The 16,130-nt window shown below is 40.1% G+C and overlaps 1 protein-coding gene across 5 annotated transcripts in view; it reads left to right on the top strand.

Moving 5' to 3' along the window:
- The window catches only part of LOC120547757 (WD repeat containing planar cell polarity effector), an 81,570-nt gene that overhangs the window by 8,650 nt on the left and 56,790 nt on the right, over positions 1-16,130 (top strand). Inside the window, exon 2 of one of the 5 annotated variants that reach the window (XM_039783411.1) lies at positions 11,572-11,673. The exons of 3 other annotated variants lie outside the window; for them this stretch is intronic. The gene's annotated coding sequence lies outside the window, so the exon portion shown is untranslated. Of the gene's footprint in view, positions 1-8,997; positions 9,021-11,571; positions 11,674-16,130 lie in introns of those variants that run through there. One more of the 5 variants, XM_039783412.1, reaches the window with a different exon arrangement.

Here is a 16,130-nt window from a genome sequence, read left to right as displayed (position 1 = left end):
GAACACATATGGAATTATGTACTTAACAAAAAAGTGTGAAATAACTGAAAACATGTCTTATATTTTAGATTCTTCAAGTAGCCACCCTTTGCTTTTTTATTAATAAGGGAAAGAATTCCACTAATTAACCCTGACAAGGCACACCTGTGAAGTGAAAACCATTTCAGGTGACTACCTCATGAAGCTCATTGAGAGAACACCAAGGGTTTTCAGAGTTATCAAAAAAAGCAAAGGGTGGCTACTTTGAAGAATCTAAAATATAAGACATGTTTTCAGTTATTTCGCACTTTTTTGTTAAGTGCATAATTCCATATGTGTTCATTCATAGTTTTGATGCCTTCAGTGAGAATCTACTATGTAAATAGTCATGAAAATAAAGAAAACGCATTGAATGAGAAGCTGTGTCCAAACTTTTGGCCTGTACTGTACATGTTTGAGTATCCTCAATGTATATGGACTTTTAACCCTTGTGTTGTCCTCGGGTCAAATTTGACCCTTTTTTGTTTTTTATATAAAAAAAATATGGGTTTCAACCAAATTGCAGAAAGTTATCATGGATATGTTTTATGGGTTCCATACAACATTATATGCAGGTAAAATTAATGGTAACTTGCATTGAATTTTGGTTTGTTATATTCAATTTTATAGCATTTAAAAAAAAAAATTTAATGGTTTTAAAACAGTATCCTGACTAAACTTTAACATACACCAGTCTGTGATCCACTCAACATCCTCTGATCTTAACTGTTAGTCAAAATAATTAATAATTTCTGCTTTTTTACCTAAAAAAATTGGTATAATGTCATATAAATTCGGTTTATTAACCATGAATAAAGAAAGCTTTGAAAGCTTTTTTGACAAAAACAAAAACGAACAGGCCAGAAAAAAGCGCTAAAAAAGTGAATTTTCAATTTTGACCTGGAAGGACAAGGCAATACAACACAAGGTTTAAACGTGACAATGACTAAGACAAATAGTTTAAAAAACAACTACAGTAAAACATGTGATCATGTGAAATTGTATATATACAATACTTTGGCCACAATTTCTGTAGCTTCCTTTTCAACTAAAACAGTTAATTTTATTATGTGGTGCTAATGACATTTTTCCTCAGATATTTGGAGAAACCAACACAAATCTGTATATTCTCAAATAGTATGGTCTTAGCCACTATTAGTTGTTTGATGATCACCTGGCCAAAGTAGTAAAGTTTAGTTTTCACAATGATTCATTGTAGGATTATGATATTATTGCAATATGTAAATCCACATTGACTCTTAATTTAATAGAAGTAAAAATTGATCCAAAACATTTTAGTTTTTAAAAATTATGACTTTTATTGTGTAATGTCAGAAGGACTTTAACTGTTTTGCCAGTCAAATTAACTTTAATGAGTGCATATTGAAATATTACACTGTTGGTTGGCAAAAAATGCATCTCAAAATGCATCAGTTTGATGCTTTAAAATATGGAATATTTAAAATTTTCTCCCGGACCCTCACAGAGGGGTAATATCCTTCTCACCTTTTTCACCCCTGACCCATTTTCATGCCTGAACAGTACTATTACACATCTCATAAAGAACGCATGCTGAGTATGCAGGTTAACAGTCTGGCAGATTAATTTAGTAAGCCTTCTAAATGACCACACAGTTAAGTGAAAACATCTCAAAGAAAAACAAACATTATATAGCCTTCCTAAAAGAATAGGGTGGTGTGGGGGGGTGCTGTCGCCACATCATGGGTGTGCCGTATATTTTCCTGCTTTTTTGTCCTATGCCAATCACACCTATGCATTATGGGTGAGAGAAAAATCATGGGACATTGTCAATTATTTCTTCGGAGACAATTCTGTTGTGTTTTAAAGTATTGATTAACTTTGGGTAGCAATACAAGAAAGAATAGTAAGAAATCTGATCATAGCAGCTGGGCAGTAGGTGTAACAATATAGTCTTTTCCTCTTCTTTTCTGTTTGACATTTTGTTAGATGTACACTGATTGGCGAGAAAGTCATCATCCAGTTATCATCCATCCATCCATAGTAATTCATAGCCCTTATTTTTCTTTTTTTCTTATTTCCCATAGTCAACTGTAACTATTTACCTAAGCGCAGCGAACTCTGTTTGAATTGTAGGCGTGGGGTGAGGTTGTACAGTCTTTTGATGTGAAAGACGAGCCTGTTCTCTTTAAGTCAGACAGGTCTAACTGCAGGGTGAATGTGTTTAACAGGCCCAGTGCAGGCCCCTGTGGTACTTGTAACCGTCATGCTCAATGGAAAGAGGATACAGGGTCTGACAAGACATGACTTGACCCAGCGGTAGAGGCAGAGCCCCGCTATTGTCCTGAATAACAGCAAAAATCAGTGTTGGAGAATTTCCCCTTATTCTCCCTCTCTCTCTCTGTGCATGTGAGAGAGATCTGTATGTGTATCTGACAAAGTGAAGGGAACAAGGAACTTCTTCGGGGCAACTGGAGCACAACACTGACAGAAGCAGTGTGTCTAAGTTGGTGGACACGAGTTCCACAATGACTGTCCTCTCTAAGGAGTATTGGGCAGGACTGGGCTGTTTCCACGCTTGTTTTCCACTTTAGCCAGATTTTGTGTGTGTGTGTGTGTGTGTGTGTGTGTGTGTACACAATTGTCCCATTTTGTGCTTCCATTCTTCTAATTTCAAACCTCAGAAGCAGCTTGACTGCCCCCTTACTGCAGGTGAAAATGAAATTTGTTAAAGGGACATGCAATCATCCTTTTCTTTTTACAGTGTGTGAACTGTTTTGGCATTTGGTTCAGCAGGTAGAGTGTAGAGAGGTGAGAACAATGAGGAAAACTAAACCGAAGGCTTTCCAGTTTAGTCCTCACAACAGCCCATATGTTCATCAGAATCCTATATCCTGGCTGTGTTATTGTCATCAATAATGAAATTAATTGTTAGCGGCTGTAATTGAATTTGTTTAAATCTCCATTGGAAGTTTATAGCAATCTCCAAATAGAAAAGAACTTTGGAAAACCCCACCACCCACACCCAAGATCACACGACAGCGATGAAGTGTGATAGACAACTGCAAGGTAAAGGAAAGAAGAGCGGAGCGTAGACGCTAGAAAGGGTTTTATTTCTACTTCCAGTCAGGAGAGTACTGCAGCGGGGGGTAAAGGGAGATATGACACCAGCATCCATCTCTGAGGTCACAGCAAAGAGAACAAACTTCTTGGTCAGAGTGCCATCGACGTCCGACCACTCTGTGCCACGTCAACCTGTCAGAGAGAGATGGAGGCACGGCCTGCTGAGAGGTGTCCAAGGTGTCATGGCCTCGTCTGGGAGGTGACAGACAGCGCGTGTGTGAGTGTGTGACGGGGAAATAAGAGCGCGGAGAAGTCTAGGGGACGTTTATCGTGACCTTTCGTTTTGCCAGGGTCCATCTCGCTCTGTGCATCTGACAACAACTTTAAAGGACCCCGTCTTCCTGAGCCCTTGACAGGTGTGTGTGTGTGTGTATGTGTGTGTGTGTATGTGTGTGTGTGTGTGTGTGTGTGTGTGTGTGTCTGTCTGTCTGTCTGTCTGTCTGTCTGTCTGAAAGTGCACATTATGTTGTGTACACCAATTGTGGAAAGCTTTAACTAAGCTGTATGTTTCTGTATGTGTGTACACTCTTAAAAATACAGCTAGAGGACATTTTCATAAAATAAACACTGCAGAGATGCAGACGCACAATGTGCCCCAGCTGCATTCCCTCTGATCCACCGTGAAGGGGAGAAAAAGTATTTTCTGATTAACATATTTGTACCATTTTATCCTGAACTCATCAAGGTGATGCGCCCAGTTGGTGTGCATATGTATGTGTATATGCATTTAATTAATACCATGCATTTGGACTTAGTGTTGGTTTTTGTCTGTTTGAGCCATATGTTTGTGTGTTTAATGTGGATGTCTGCACAGTGCACACAAATATACATACAGTATTTCATCAGTTGTGTTTGTTTGTGAGTCCATGTGTGGGTTTACCATTTTATACGTGTGTTTGTGGTCAGGAGGTGAGGGGCAAACAACAGGGAACCAAACAGCTTTAAAAGAAGAAAATCCAACAACATAAACAAAACCACGGTCAGTGTGACACGTGTCACCTTTGCTGTGACAGGGGACAGACACCAGAGAGGAACATGGTCCCCGAGAATCTCTTTGAAGTCAGCCAGCGATTGGAAGTATTGTCTTTCCTGCCCTTGGGCGTTGCTGTAGGGCAGATGCACTCGGCTTTTAGTGAAACACTTGCCAGGATTAGGTCTATTAGCTGAACAGGGGTGAAAGACAACCATCGCTGGTTTAGTGGCATCCGGTCTAAATGTTGACATTTTGGATTGTAAAACATATTGTAACATTGTCATGTTGCTTGTCTTTTTTTCAACTAATTGTCTGCCTAATCAAGACCTGATTCCTTACAAAACATCTCTTTTTCTCTATCTTTCCCTGCCCCTCTGTCTCAGTCATTACTGGGGCTGTGTTTGTGTTTCTGCTCCAGGCTATGGGTAAATACCTCTGCTGGAGTAGTTCCCCTCCCCCCCCCCCTCTTCCCACCTTCCTCCCTCCATTACCTCCTCTAATGACGTTTACACATCTGCTTAGAAGAGCCTCCACTCATCTCTCTCTCACCCTGTGTCCATCTTTCTCTCCCTCCCTTTGTCCCACAAAGGGACACACAGGCTGCAAGATTATTACATTCTCTGATCTTTTATTTTTTTTTTTTTGGCTGCTGAATTGATATCCTAATTTCAATGAAGTAGTACAATTCAGAAATGCATAATGTTCATACGTCCTCCCTAGTAGACCAACAAAAATCGAAAGAGGTTCATGAAGAATACAAAAAATGTCCAAGTAATAATTTTAGTTTTTACTTTTTAGGAAGGTCAAATAAGTCCTTAGCTAGAAAAGTACTATGACCGTATCAAATGTAATAACAGAGTTCAAATGATTAGTTGATTGGTTGATTGACAGAAAATTAATCTGCAAATTTGTGTATCTATTTCAGCTTCTCAAATGTGAGGATTTGATGCTTTTCTTTGTCATTAATGATAATAAACTGAATATTTTGGGATTTTGGACAAGGAACTTGAAGATGCCACCTTGGGCTCTAGGAAGTTGTAATGTGCATTCTTCTCATTTTCTGACATTTTGTAAACAAAACAATTACTTGGGAAAATAATCAACCGATTTAAACAATAATGACAATCAGTCAGACTTGTTTGTCCTAGAAAAGTAGATTCTCTGTATTGCAATAGTTACAAAATTACGATCCTCCCTCACTGGTATGTACACTGCAGTTTTTTTAAATTTGTTTGTAGTTTGCTTGTCTTTCTTTTTGTTGTAACAAGTCCTCCAAATCAAATGACAAACGTCGTTTATTCCTACCCTCTCATACATGAACGACCCACAGGAGTGTTTTCCATCTTCCACCAGACACGTTCATATTGTGAAACTTTGCATTTTAGTTGGTTTAAGCACAAAACTTACTTATTTTAAGGTGTTTCGTTATGGGGCAAAATATATGGTGCTAAAACAGTCTCATAAGTATTTGTAACTTGTAAAACACAATTCACAAATGAATGCAGAGCGATTTGTATCCGCATATGCGTATCTGTGTCCGTGCATCTAATTTGGAACTCGTATTTCATAATTTTTAAATGAACTTAGTATTTTTCAATGTACATATATTTGTAAATCTCCTATTTGTGTGGGTACTTTTGAGACTGTTTTTCCGCGCCGTTGTTGTCACAAACAATTCGTGTCTCAAGTGAAGATCCCAGCGCTCTCCAGTAGATGGCGGTAATGCAACACTTATGCATGCCAACCGCTGTTAAACTACATGAAGACTATGAAGGAGCCTTGTCAAATGTTTCAGACTCGGTTGGCAGAATCTACTTGACGTTCCTCCGGGTAAATTGATATTATTAGGACTTTGTCGTCACGTTACATTTATGTTTTCAGCATCATTGTTGCAGTGCATTTACAATTTGCTTAATGTTGTTATAGCAGCAGTATGCTACATTTTGGAGCGCGCTAACGTTCACCTTGTACAGCTTGAACAGCAATGCTAGTGAATATAAAATGCCTGATTTTGCGGGAGCTTTTCTAAAAAATGTTGATAAAAGTTGCGATGTCTTTTGTATGTTTGTTGCAATGAAGTTTTGGGAGACTTCTTTTTTTTTTTTTGTATTGTTCTTTAAAAATAAAAAGGAAACATAAAAAGGAGAATAAAACTACTCTGGGCTGAGTTTTCCTAGTAACCTTACCAAAAAGGCTCAGGATGCTGCAAATGTTGGTATTATTTGAAAAAGGCTGGTGGATTTAAGACAAAAATTTATAATTTATTGAATTAATCAAATTTGAACATATGTGTCAGTGGCTTGTTGATCTTTACATTGTTAGTTCATTTCCTATCCTGGCCTGGGCTCGGCCACGCATACGGTTTGATAAAGTACTTCTTGGACTTTAACTTATCATTGCACTTACAATAACGAGCGTAGCTGTCTTCAATTTAGGTCATCCTGTGCGTCTCATCTCCGTTTTTTCCTGCATCCACCGTGTGTGTTTGTGTGTGTGCGCATCAGTAGCAGGGGGAACTGAACAGCAGTCCCGCCCCCGCCCGTTGCAGACAGCCGACAGGATTGTAACAGCAGCCGCAGACTTTAGAGTGAAAAAACGTTACAGCGTACATTGATGTTAAAATGTGTACAGTTAGGAGGTCTGAAATTTTTGCACGGTCTTTCACTGTACGTTTGTTGGTAAATGTGAGATGTTCGAGTCTCGTCTTCATATCAGAAACAAGCTCTCTCTCACTCCCGCTTGGTCAGTGGCTCTCAGAGTCACATTATACTGACGTAAAGTCTGGCATGTGGGACTGCTGGCATTGGTTGAAGTCGCGGGAAACTCCGGTTATTGGTCAAATTTGCGGAAAAGTTGCAGTGATTGGTCAAAATTGCGAGTCGCACCAAAGTCACAGTGATTGGTTGAATTTGCGTGAATTGGCGTGATCACGACATCGCAAAATCCTGGAGGGACTGTCTAAGGAATCAAACGCATAAATTGTGTTTGCGGATACAAATCACTCTGCATTCATTTCTGCATTGTGTTTTACAAGTTGCAAATACTTATGAGACTGTTTTAGCGCCATAAAAAGAGTCTCTCTTGCACTATTTCTCTGGACATCTGAACTTTTCAACTCCTCACCTCCACATGCCCTCCAAAACTGGAATGGTGTTTTAAGTGATCTACACATATACACCTTTACATGCACTAGTACACATACACACACAGACACACACACATGCCCACACACACATCACTCGATAAAGTGCCATGCCTAGCGGTCATGTCACTCGAGCTTCATTTTCCTGCTGATTGACACGTTCTGTAAAACTCATACACACACACGCACGCACACACGCACGCACACAGAGTGACTGTACCTGTCACCTCCATTGAATAGTATTACCTTTACCTCATTTTGTTCTGCCTGTCAATCACTTCTATTCTTCTTCTGCAGACAGCTGAATGGGCTCCTGTGGGACTCTTAAGTGTGTGTGTGAATGAAAACCTGCTGCCTGGCGCCACTTTGCCCACCCTCCACTGTCCTACACCAAAGTCTGTGTCTCGTAACGGGACAGTTGAGAAGTGTGTGTGTGTGTGAGAACTCTGAAGAAAATAGTTTTCAGTTTGTCCCCTCTTTTTCTCTTCTCAGCGTGTTGAGTTCAGTAACGCCTTAGGTCCTCGACAAAATCACTGAAGTAGAGTGACTGAGAGACGGACAGTGAGGAAGAGAAGGTGGAAAAGAAGAGAACTTGACAAGAACATGACTGAGCCCTGCTAGTGACGCCTAGAGGCTACAGTGTTTATTACACCCCACTAGGGCTGAACGATTTTTTTAAATAATCGAATTGCGATTTTTTTCACCAATATTGCGATTGCGATTTAATATGCGATTATTTTTTAAAGATCTATGTCTTCTGCATTATTCAACAAAGACAAGCAATAAATCATTGTATAGTATGAACAACACAAGATTAGATAGATTAAACAAACTGTTCTTTCCTGGAGGCCAGGCCTGTATGTGATGATGAAATTAGGTGATGCATGAATTTATATGAATTACATCTTTTATTTAACTACTTCAATTACAGTAGTATATTGAGCACTGACCAAGCCTGGTGTAAACATTCATATGAAAGTCAGAAACAAAATCACACAAACTAAAGTGCAGATTGCAGAAATATAAAAACAAGTATGTGACTTTACCACACTTAGTAGTATTTAGATTATTATTTACTTTAATAAACATATGTAAACATGTGGATTGCACTTTTTAAATACTGTCTTTGAACTTTACTATAATAATAATAAACTGAATTTATATAGCGCTTTTCACAAACTCAAAGTCGCTTAACTAGACAGTTAAATGAGTAAAAATATAGTGTGTGTGTATGTGTGTGTGTATATATATATATATATATATATATATATATATATATATATATATATATATATATATATATATATATCTCCAGTCAGTAACAAAACAAAAATGCTGAAAATATCTGCCTGTACCTCTTTGAAAATATTTAGGTAACTCAAAGTCACTGTCTGAACATTAATATCCAAATATGAATCTAGTCAGTAACAGCAACACATAACGCAGACTAAAGTGCAGTGAGTTTGGCACTACCAGCCATAGTGATCCTGATCACAAAGGAAGCAATTTCTCACCATTAGCAACTCCCGCTCTGATCCAGCTTCGGTCAGTGTACTTCATACTTGCATCAAATCTATCACCAAATCCACCTTTTTTCATCTTAAAAACACATACAGACTACGGCCATCACTCTCTGACTGCGTGGCAGAAACAGACCCTCTGTGTAGCCGTGAATCCAGGCTTGGTGACTGTACTAAGGGGCATCATGTTACTGCTTGATTAATTTCCTCGTTCCGTTTTAAAGTACGTTCGTATGGAGTTAACGTTACACTTTCAAACATTTCGGTGAGTGATGCCTGCCGGATGGTATTTTTCTTACTTGACAAACTGGTGTTCGGCATTTTAGCCATGCAACTGTCGTAGATGGCTTTGTGTTGTTGTTTTTTTAAGTGCTGATGCTGATACAGGTTCGTAGTTTTACCCCGTGAGGTAGCAACTACATCCATGGGTAGCAACGTTAGCAAGACAGGTTTTGCACAATACCTTGAAGCTGCGCATCATATTAATATTCTCACTCAAGTGACATACTGTTCCTATTTGGGACTAAAGTTTCTGTCGAGCCTGAGGCCATTGTACAACAGGTCAAGGTACGGCGTAGCGTTAGCCAAGTTGGTGCTTTCTTCTTCTTCTTCTTCTTCTTCTTCTTCTTTAATGGCGGATTGCAAACAACTTTTAGGTGCATACTGCCACCTAACTGTACAGGAGTGTGTAACATCATGTAGTTGATGCTTTCTCTGCGGAGCGCAGACTGCTTTTCTCTCGCGAGTCACGTTACCAGATCGCAGCCTTTGCGATTAGGAAATCGTGTTTCAACATATCGCGATATAATTGCAAATGCGATTAATTGTTCAGCCCTACACCCCACAGTACACCACGGAACAATGTGGGTCTGATGTTGTGTCCATTGACGGCTGTTTTCCCTTGTTGGAGAAACAATTGACCAATTGGACCTCAGTAGGCGGGATTAAGAATGGGAACGTCATCTTCCTACAGCACATAGCTAGCTACATTCATGAAAATAGAAACAAAGAAATGGTGACGAGCATTGATGCAGCTGCATTTTCATTTCATTTTTCATTTTTTATTTTTTAAACAGGAAAAGATTAAAGACAATCGGGCCTGACTCAGTATAAAACAGATTTTCAGCAGGTTCCTGCTCTGCAGAACATAAACACCACATACACAACAAAAACTCCTAGACAAAACAGTAACAAACACACAGACCAGAAGAATGAGCAACAGGGCAAAGCCATAAAGCTGACTCAATGGTCACAGGTATACCTCTCCATTAGATAGCGAGCAAATGTTAATTTAAATAGTCTTATTAATGTTAAAGTTCTAATGTGCTGTGGAATGTCATTCCAGGCTTTAGTGAGCACATAGAAAAAAGATCTCTGTCCATAAGTTTCTAAAAGCCGGTAAAGGCAAAAGTCTATTTGTAGCAGATCTCGTAATGCGCTCGGACCTTGAACTGGGTTTTGGAACCAACGTAGACAGAGCAGCTGCAGTGTGACCGTTTAAAATTTGATAATACAATTTTATCCCATGGCTTAATTTATAATTCTGAAATGTCAAGGCATTACACAGAGATAGTGCAGTACAGTGGTGAGTCCATCCAGGAAGCCTGACATGGAGCTTATAGGCTTTGTTATAGAGTCTTATTACTGGTTCAAGAATTTAATTTGTTGTGAGTGACCAAACAGGTAAACAATACGACAAAGTGGACATAATGATGGCATGAAGATAAGTCTTTGAGACAGAGAGCAGCAAATATGGTCTAATTTTACTATAAACAAATAACTTTTGGTTTAACTTTCTGGTTAGGGTTTGGACATGCTCACAATAAGTGAGATGTGAGTCAAGAGAGACTCCAAGATACTTATAAGTGGATACAACTGAACGTTTTTGATTAGAAAACGAATTGGGATTGGATGTGGATATGAGTTGTTGTACAAAAACAACAACTTTGAAATCAACAATTTTCTATTATCATCTTCTGTGTAGATTGCCATGTCATGTTAGGGACCTTCAATTTATCTGAAGGTGCAGGATACACACGGTACCCACTCTTGTCTCCCATGTTAATACAACAGTTATGCCCGGGACTATTTCTTACTGTAATTATTGGGATAACCAGTGGTGTAAAAGTAAAAAAAACGTAAATGTTTCACCATAGTCGTACTGATTTTTCTTCATACTTGTTAAGATTCTCAAAGTGTCATTAAAAGAAGAACAATTTTAAGATTGCGTAGCTCCTCCCTGATTAATTGCGTTTTATGGGAATTTTCATCTGCATCCTTTCAGATTTCTTATCTAACACCAGAGGTGCAAGGGGAAAGACGTGAGGCAAAGAGTCATAACTCTGAACATATAGACATGTTTTTAACTTAAAAAGCTTAGAAGCTCCTTATAATTCCAGAGCTTGCCTAAGAATCGTCACTTTTCTAAGTTTTTTTTCAAAGTCATCCAGCTATAGTTCTTTGTACATCCACGGATACATTGTACTTCCTGTTTACGTCCCCGGAGCATATTGGGAACTGTAGTTTCAAAACCAAGCGCATAATTATTCCCAAAATAGAAATAAGACAAAGCATAATAATAGGAGTAGCAAAATTTGTGTTGCATTATCAATATTTTCTGACATGAGTGAAGTGATCATTATGTGTAGGTTTCTTTTCCTGAGAATTTGCAGAGGTCTCTTCTCTACCACGCAGACACACATCCTATCTGTTGTCTCAGTGGTCACAGGACTCATGTGATATACATTAGACTACTTTCAGGGATTGGATTCTTTGTTTTATCCGTTTTTTCACTCATTATCTCACTCTTTCTTCAGAGGCATGCTGTTTTCAGAGTTTGCTCACCTTTCTTTGGTCTGATATGACACTGGAAGCTGGAGGACTTCTCCCTCAAGGATACACTGAAGATAAGAGCTTGTGTGAGTCTGTGGGCATGGTTTCATATGTATGTAAATGTGTGCATGTGTACATTTCCTCAGGTATCACAGCGTTATAAGATAGGGGTGTATGCATCATACTGTATCTGCCCTTCCATGCATACGTATGTGGCTGTGTGCCGTATGAGTTCACATATCAGAAGTTTAAGAGATTGGACGTAGGACTGACTTGAGTACCTGAGTGTGTTCACTGAATACATGAGCGTATGTGTTCGTGTAGTCTGTGATTGAGACTTGGCAGGAACTCCAAGGCACCTCAGATTGGAAAATATGCACTCACAATTACACACTCACGGCCTGCCTTACCTTACCTATCTCTCTCTATATAGATATACTTTCCGGTCGCTTTTTGTATGTCCTTCATGTTTGCCAAGTTTCTCTTCAAGAGTCAAAACAAGACAAGTCAGTAGCTGAGAGAGCGAGTGTCTGCGAGATAAAGGTTGTGGAAAAAAGTACAAACGGTGTCCTTTTGAGAGAGATGAGACAATAAAGAGTAGAGTAAAAACTGCAAGAGAGAAAGAGAAAAGCAGACACATTGAAATACTGTCCTTTTTAAGAGAGACGAGACAAAGAATTACGAGAGTAAGAATTTCCAGTAAAAGTGGCCGGGTTAGTTCAGTGGTAGAGCAGGCACACATATACTGAGAGGCTTATGCCTCGACGCAGAGGTCCAGAGGTCGAATCTGACCTGTGACAATTTCCTGCATGTCTTCCCCCTCTCTCTCCCCTTTCTCACCTAGCTGTCCTATTGAATAAAGGTGGAAAAGCCCCAAAAACAATCTTAAAAAACAAAAATAAATAAATGGCCAGTAAAAGAGAGTGTGAAAGCTTGCAGACAGGGTCAGAAAGCTTAATGTATTTCTAATGGAAGGTACTTCAGAAAACATGGAAGACAAGAAAGAGGGGAGAAAAAGATAAAAGCCATGGGACAAGTAGGCAGGGGGATGATAAGTGAAGGAACATGAGGAAAAATAAGAGAGGGGAAGGAAAAACTGACAAACTTAGTGTGTGTGTGTGTGTGTGTGTGTGTGTGTGTGTGTGTGTGTGTGTGTGTGTGTGTGTGTGTGTGTGTGTGTGTGTGTGTGTGTGTTTGTTGAGGGCGGGGGAATTAGGCAAGGCTGTGATGTCCTTGTGTCAGTCACCCTATGGCAGCTCTTTAACCCTGTAATTTACCACATCACTCTTCTCACAGTGATGGGACCACTGCACCAGCTGACAACACTGCCTCTGGCGTGTGTGAAAAAAAAAGAGAGTGAAAAATGGGAAGCGAGAGAGTGCGTACCTGTGAGATAGGATTATTGAGATGTCAAACAAAATGTCTGAGAACCTGCCTTCATTTCAGGACGGTCTCTCTCGTTGCAGTGGATCTCCAGATCTGCACCAAGGCCCTAATAGACCCTGGGGCAATTGTCAAATTCGAACTTATTTGTTTATGACCTCACATCTGATGCAACAGAAACTACACTACTGTAAGTACCCCAAAGTTATCTCAGTTAAACAGTCACCAGTCCCCAGCCACTGGTCGATGATGGTTGAAATCTTGATACTTGGTACTTTTATTAGGAATGCACCAAATCCAGATTTTTGGGGTTAGGCCGAATACCGAATCCACTGGTTAAGATTCTGCCGAAACCGAATACCGAATCCTACTCCCATCCTCAGTCCATTAACACAATAAACACATTAATGAAGTAAACAACGTCCACAGCCTCTAAAATAGTTAAATATAACAACATTAATGTTGAATTCACATGCTCTTTTCACATTGTAGGAAAGCAAATCGCTATCGCCAGATGAGTGACAATTTTGTTTGGCAAATTTCCGCTAACCAGTGTATGATGAAGGCATGTTGGGTGTGTGAAATTAGAAAGCTAACGTTAGCTAACGAGCAGCAGCCGGCCGTTCGGTCGCTCCGCTCCAACTGTTAGGGAGACTCATTTGAGAGAACAGCTGACAGCCCGGGAGAGGCACTGTCTGGTTAACACAAGTTTTTAGCTGTGACTGTCATCTTTGGCTGCTGTCTGTAGATTCCTTCATGCACAAGTCGTATTCTTTCGGATGTTTCATACGCAAATGTTTTAACAGCGGCAATGTTGTGTATGGTTAATCAACATTGCAAATTGAACATGTAGCTGGACTTGAATCGCCTTCTTTTGACTGAAAGTACTGCCAAACAACACTTTTTCTGCTTTTTTCTGCATTGAAAGGTCCACCTACGTAAACACCTTCCCGTAATCAACGGCGGCGTCATTACGTCGACCAGCGTGACGCGCGTAGTGCAAGCGTAGGGTTCGGTTTGGTGGAAAAAAATTCTAAGGTTCGGCAGAAACCGAAGCCCGTCAAAAAGCCCAATATTCTGCCGAAGCCGAATCCGGGATTCGGTGCATCTGTAGTATTTATGCTAGACATAAGGGGTTAACGGGACTCCTGTCATAAATACTTATGGCATGGCAACTTTGCAGTTTAGAGTTAGATGGATGTGTCTTATGTTATATTGTGCTTTAGTTATAATCCTACATTATATTCTTTCATTCACTATTTGCTATAGACAAACGGTGGGAAACACACGTACGTTGCCCTCAACAATCTCGACCAGAATCCAAAACTTATAGGAGAAAACACAAGCAGTCAATGACAGTTCTTTTACACACACACACACACACACACACACACACACACACACACACACACACACACACACACACACACACATATATCAAAGCACACCCATACAAAGACACTTTCTGTTGCTGTTGTTCCTCTTTGCACACATATACGCACACACATACTCTCACACTCAGTAACCACCCAGAGGGGACAGTGAAAGAAGAGCAGAGAAAGAGATGCAGAGAGCAGACAAGGTCGTAGTTCCTGTGGACTGTCTTTGAAAGAGGAGTCGTAGGTTTTCCCGCCCCTTCTTTGATGTTAAAGAAGCCTCTTTACTAGTGTAAAGACAGGGTACAATAACCTACACCCCCCCAAACCTTTGCACATCCCTCTGTACACTGGCTGTACACCCCCACAAAGCTCTGCGGGGGGGACAGGTAACCCACAGCAACCCCAGCCAGAAATCAGAATGAGTGTGGCAGCTGTCCAGGACCTGTGCAGCATGCTGCTTGTGTGTACATGCTTCTGTGTGAGTGTGTGTACTGTATGTCTCTGTGTGGAGTGTGTGTGCATGAAAATTTTTTGAGGACAGTCATTGTACCAGTCTTGCAGCTTGTAATGTAATGACAAGCCATTTCTTTAGAAAAAACAAAAACTTCATACTTTTAGTCATTATCAATATTGAAACTAAATATTGGACTCTCAGTTAACTCAGTCATGTGCATGATAAAGTGCAAGAACTATGACTGACTGCTTGTGTTTTCTCCTATAAGTTTTGGATGCTAGTCGAGATTGTTGAGGCCAACGGACGTGTGCTTCCCACTGTTTGTCTATATCACATAGCGAATGAAGGAATGTAAACAAAGTAGGATTATAACTAAAGCACAATATAATGTAAGATAAATCTGTCTGCTGTTGTGGGGGTGCCATCAATGGGTGAAATCCAACTCTTAAGTACATAACAAGAACACCTCGTCCTGAACAAACCCTCTCTCTGTCCTTTGTTAGTGTCTGTGTCGCCTGCCCTGATACAGTACATGTGGCAACAGAGCTCATGGACCCGCACATCATTCTTGCCCAGCACACACTCACCCATTTGCTACCGTATTTTCTGTATCGAGGTCAACCCCTGTTTCTTCTATTCTGCTGTAAATTCCCTGAGACCCCATCAGCTGCACAGAGCAATGTCTCAAGAACTTGTAGGTTAGCCAGACTGGCAATAACTAAATGAAAGCTGGCTGAAATGAGGTTTTCCCTCCAAAAGGGCTGACTTCCTCTAAAAAAAAAGCTGGTTAGAAGAGGATAAAAGAATCCTCTTATGTCAGTTAACTGGTTACGCCGTTGCTGCCATGCCATGCTAGCCCCAGCGTTTTCATGGTACCCAGTGTTATCTGTGTATTTTTGTTGGGACTTGTAGTTTTGGGGTTTGATTTTTTTCCCCCCATACCATGAGGTGCAAGAGGGGAAAGATAAGAGAGAGTCCCCTCTCAGCGTTAAAGATAGAAAATATGAGCGAGAGAAAGAGGATGGAGTGACGCAGAGCATTAGCTGCACAGATGGAGAACTGAATGGCCTGCACAGCAATACTGCTGCAATATACAGATATTCTCCACTGGCCTTTGTGGAGCATATACTGTAATACGCTCATATACATGCTACTGTATGCTTATCAGAGTCCATCCAATGTTGGAGGCAATTTACAGAGTGGATTATCTGACGGTTTATCACTTCATAATATTCTCAAAGGCAGTGTGCGTTCTTTGTTCAACATGGTAGACACTTCACGCTTCAGACAATAAAGAAACATCGAAAGATTTCTTTGGTTTTGGGGA

This window comes from Perca fluviatilis, chromosome 19 (assembly GCF_010015445.1).
Source record: "Perca fluviatilis chromosome 19, GENO_Pfluv_1.0, whole genome shotgun sequence".
Lineage (NCBI taxonomy): Eukaryota > Metazoa > Chordata > Actinopteri > Perciformes > Percidae > Perca > Perca fluviatilis.
The sequence above is the reverse complement of the archived record's forward strand: the minus strand, read 5'-3'. Positions and strand labels throughout refer to the sequence as shown.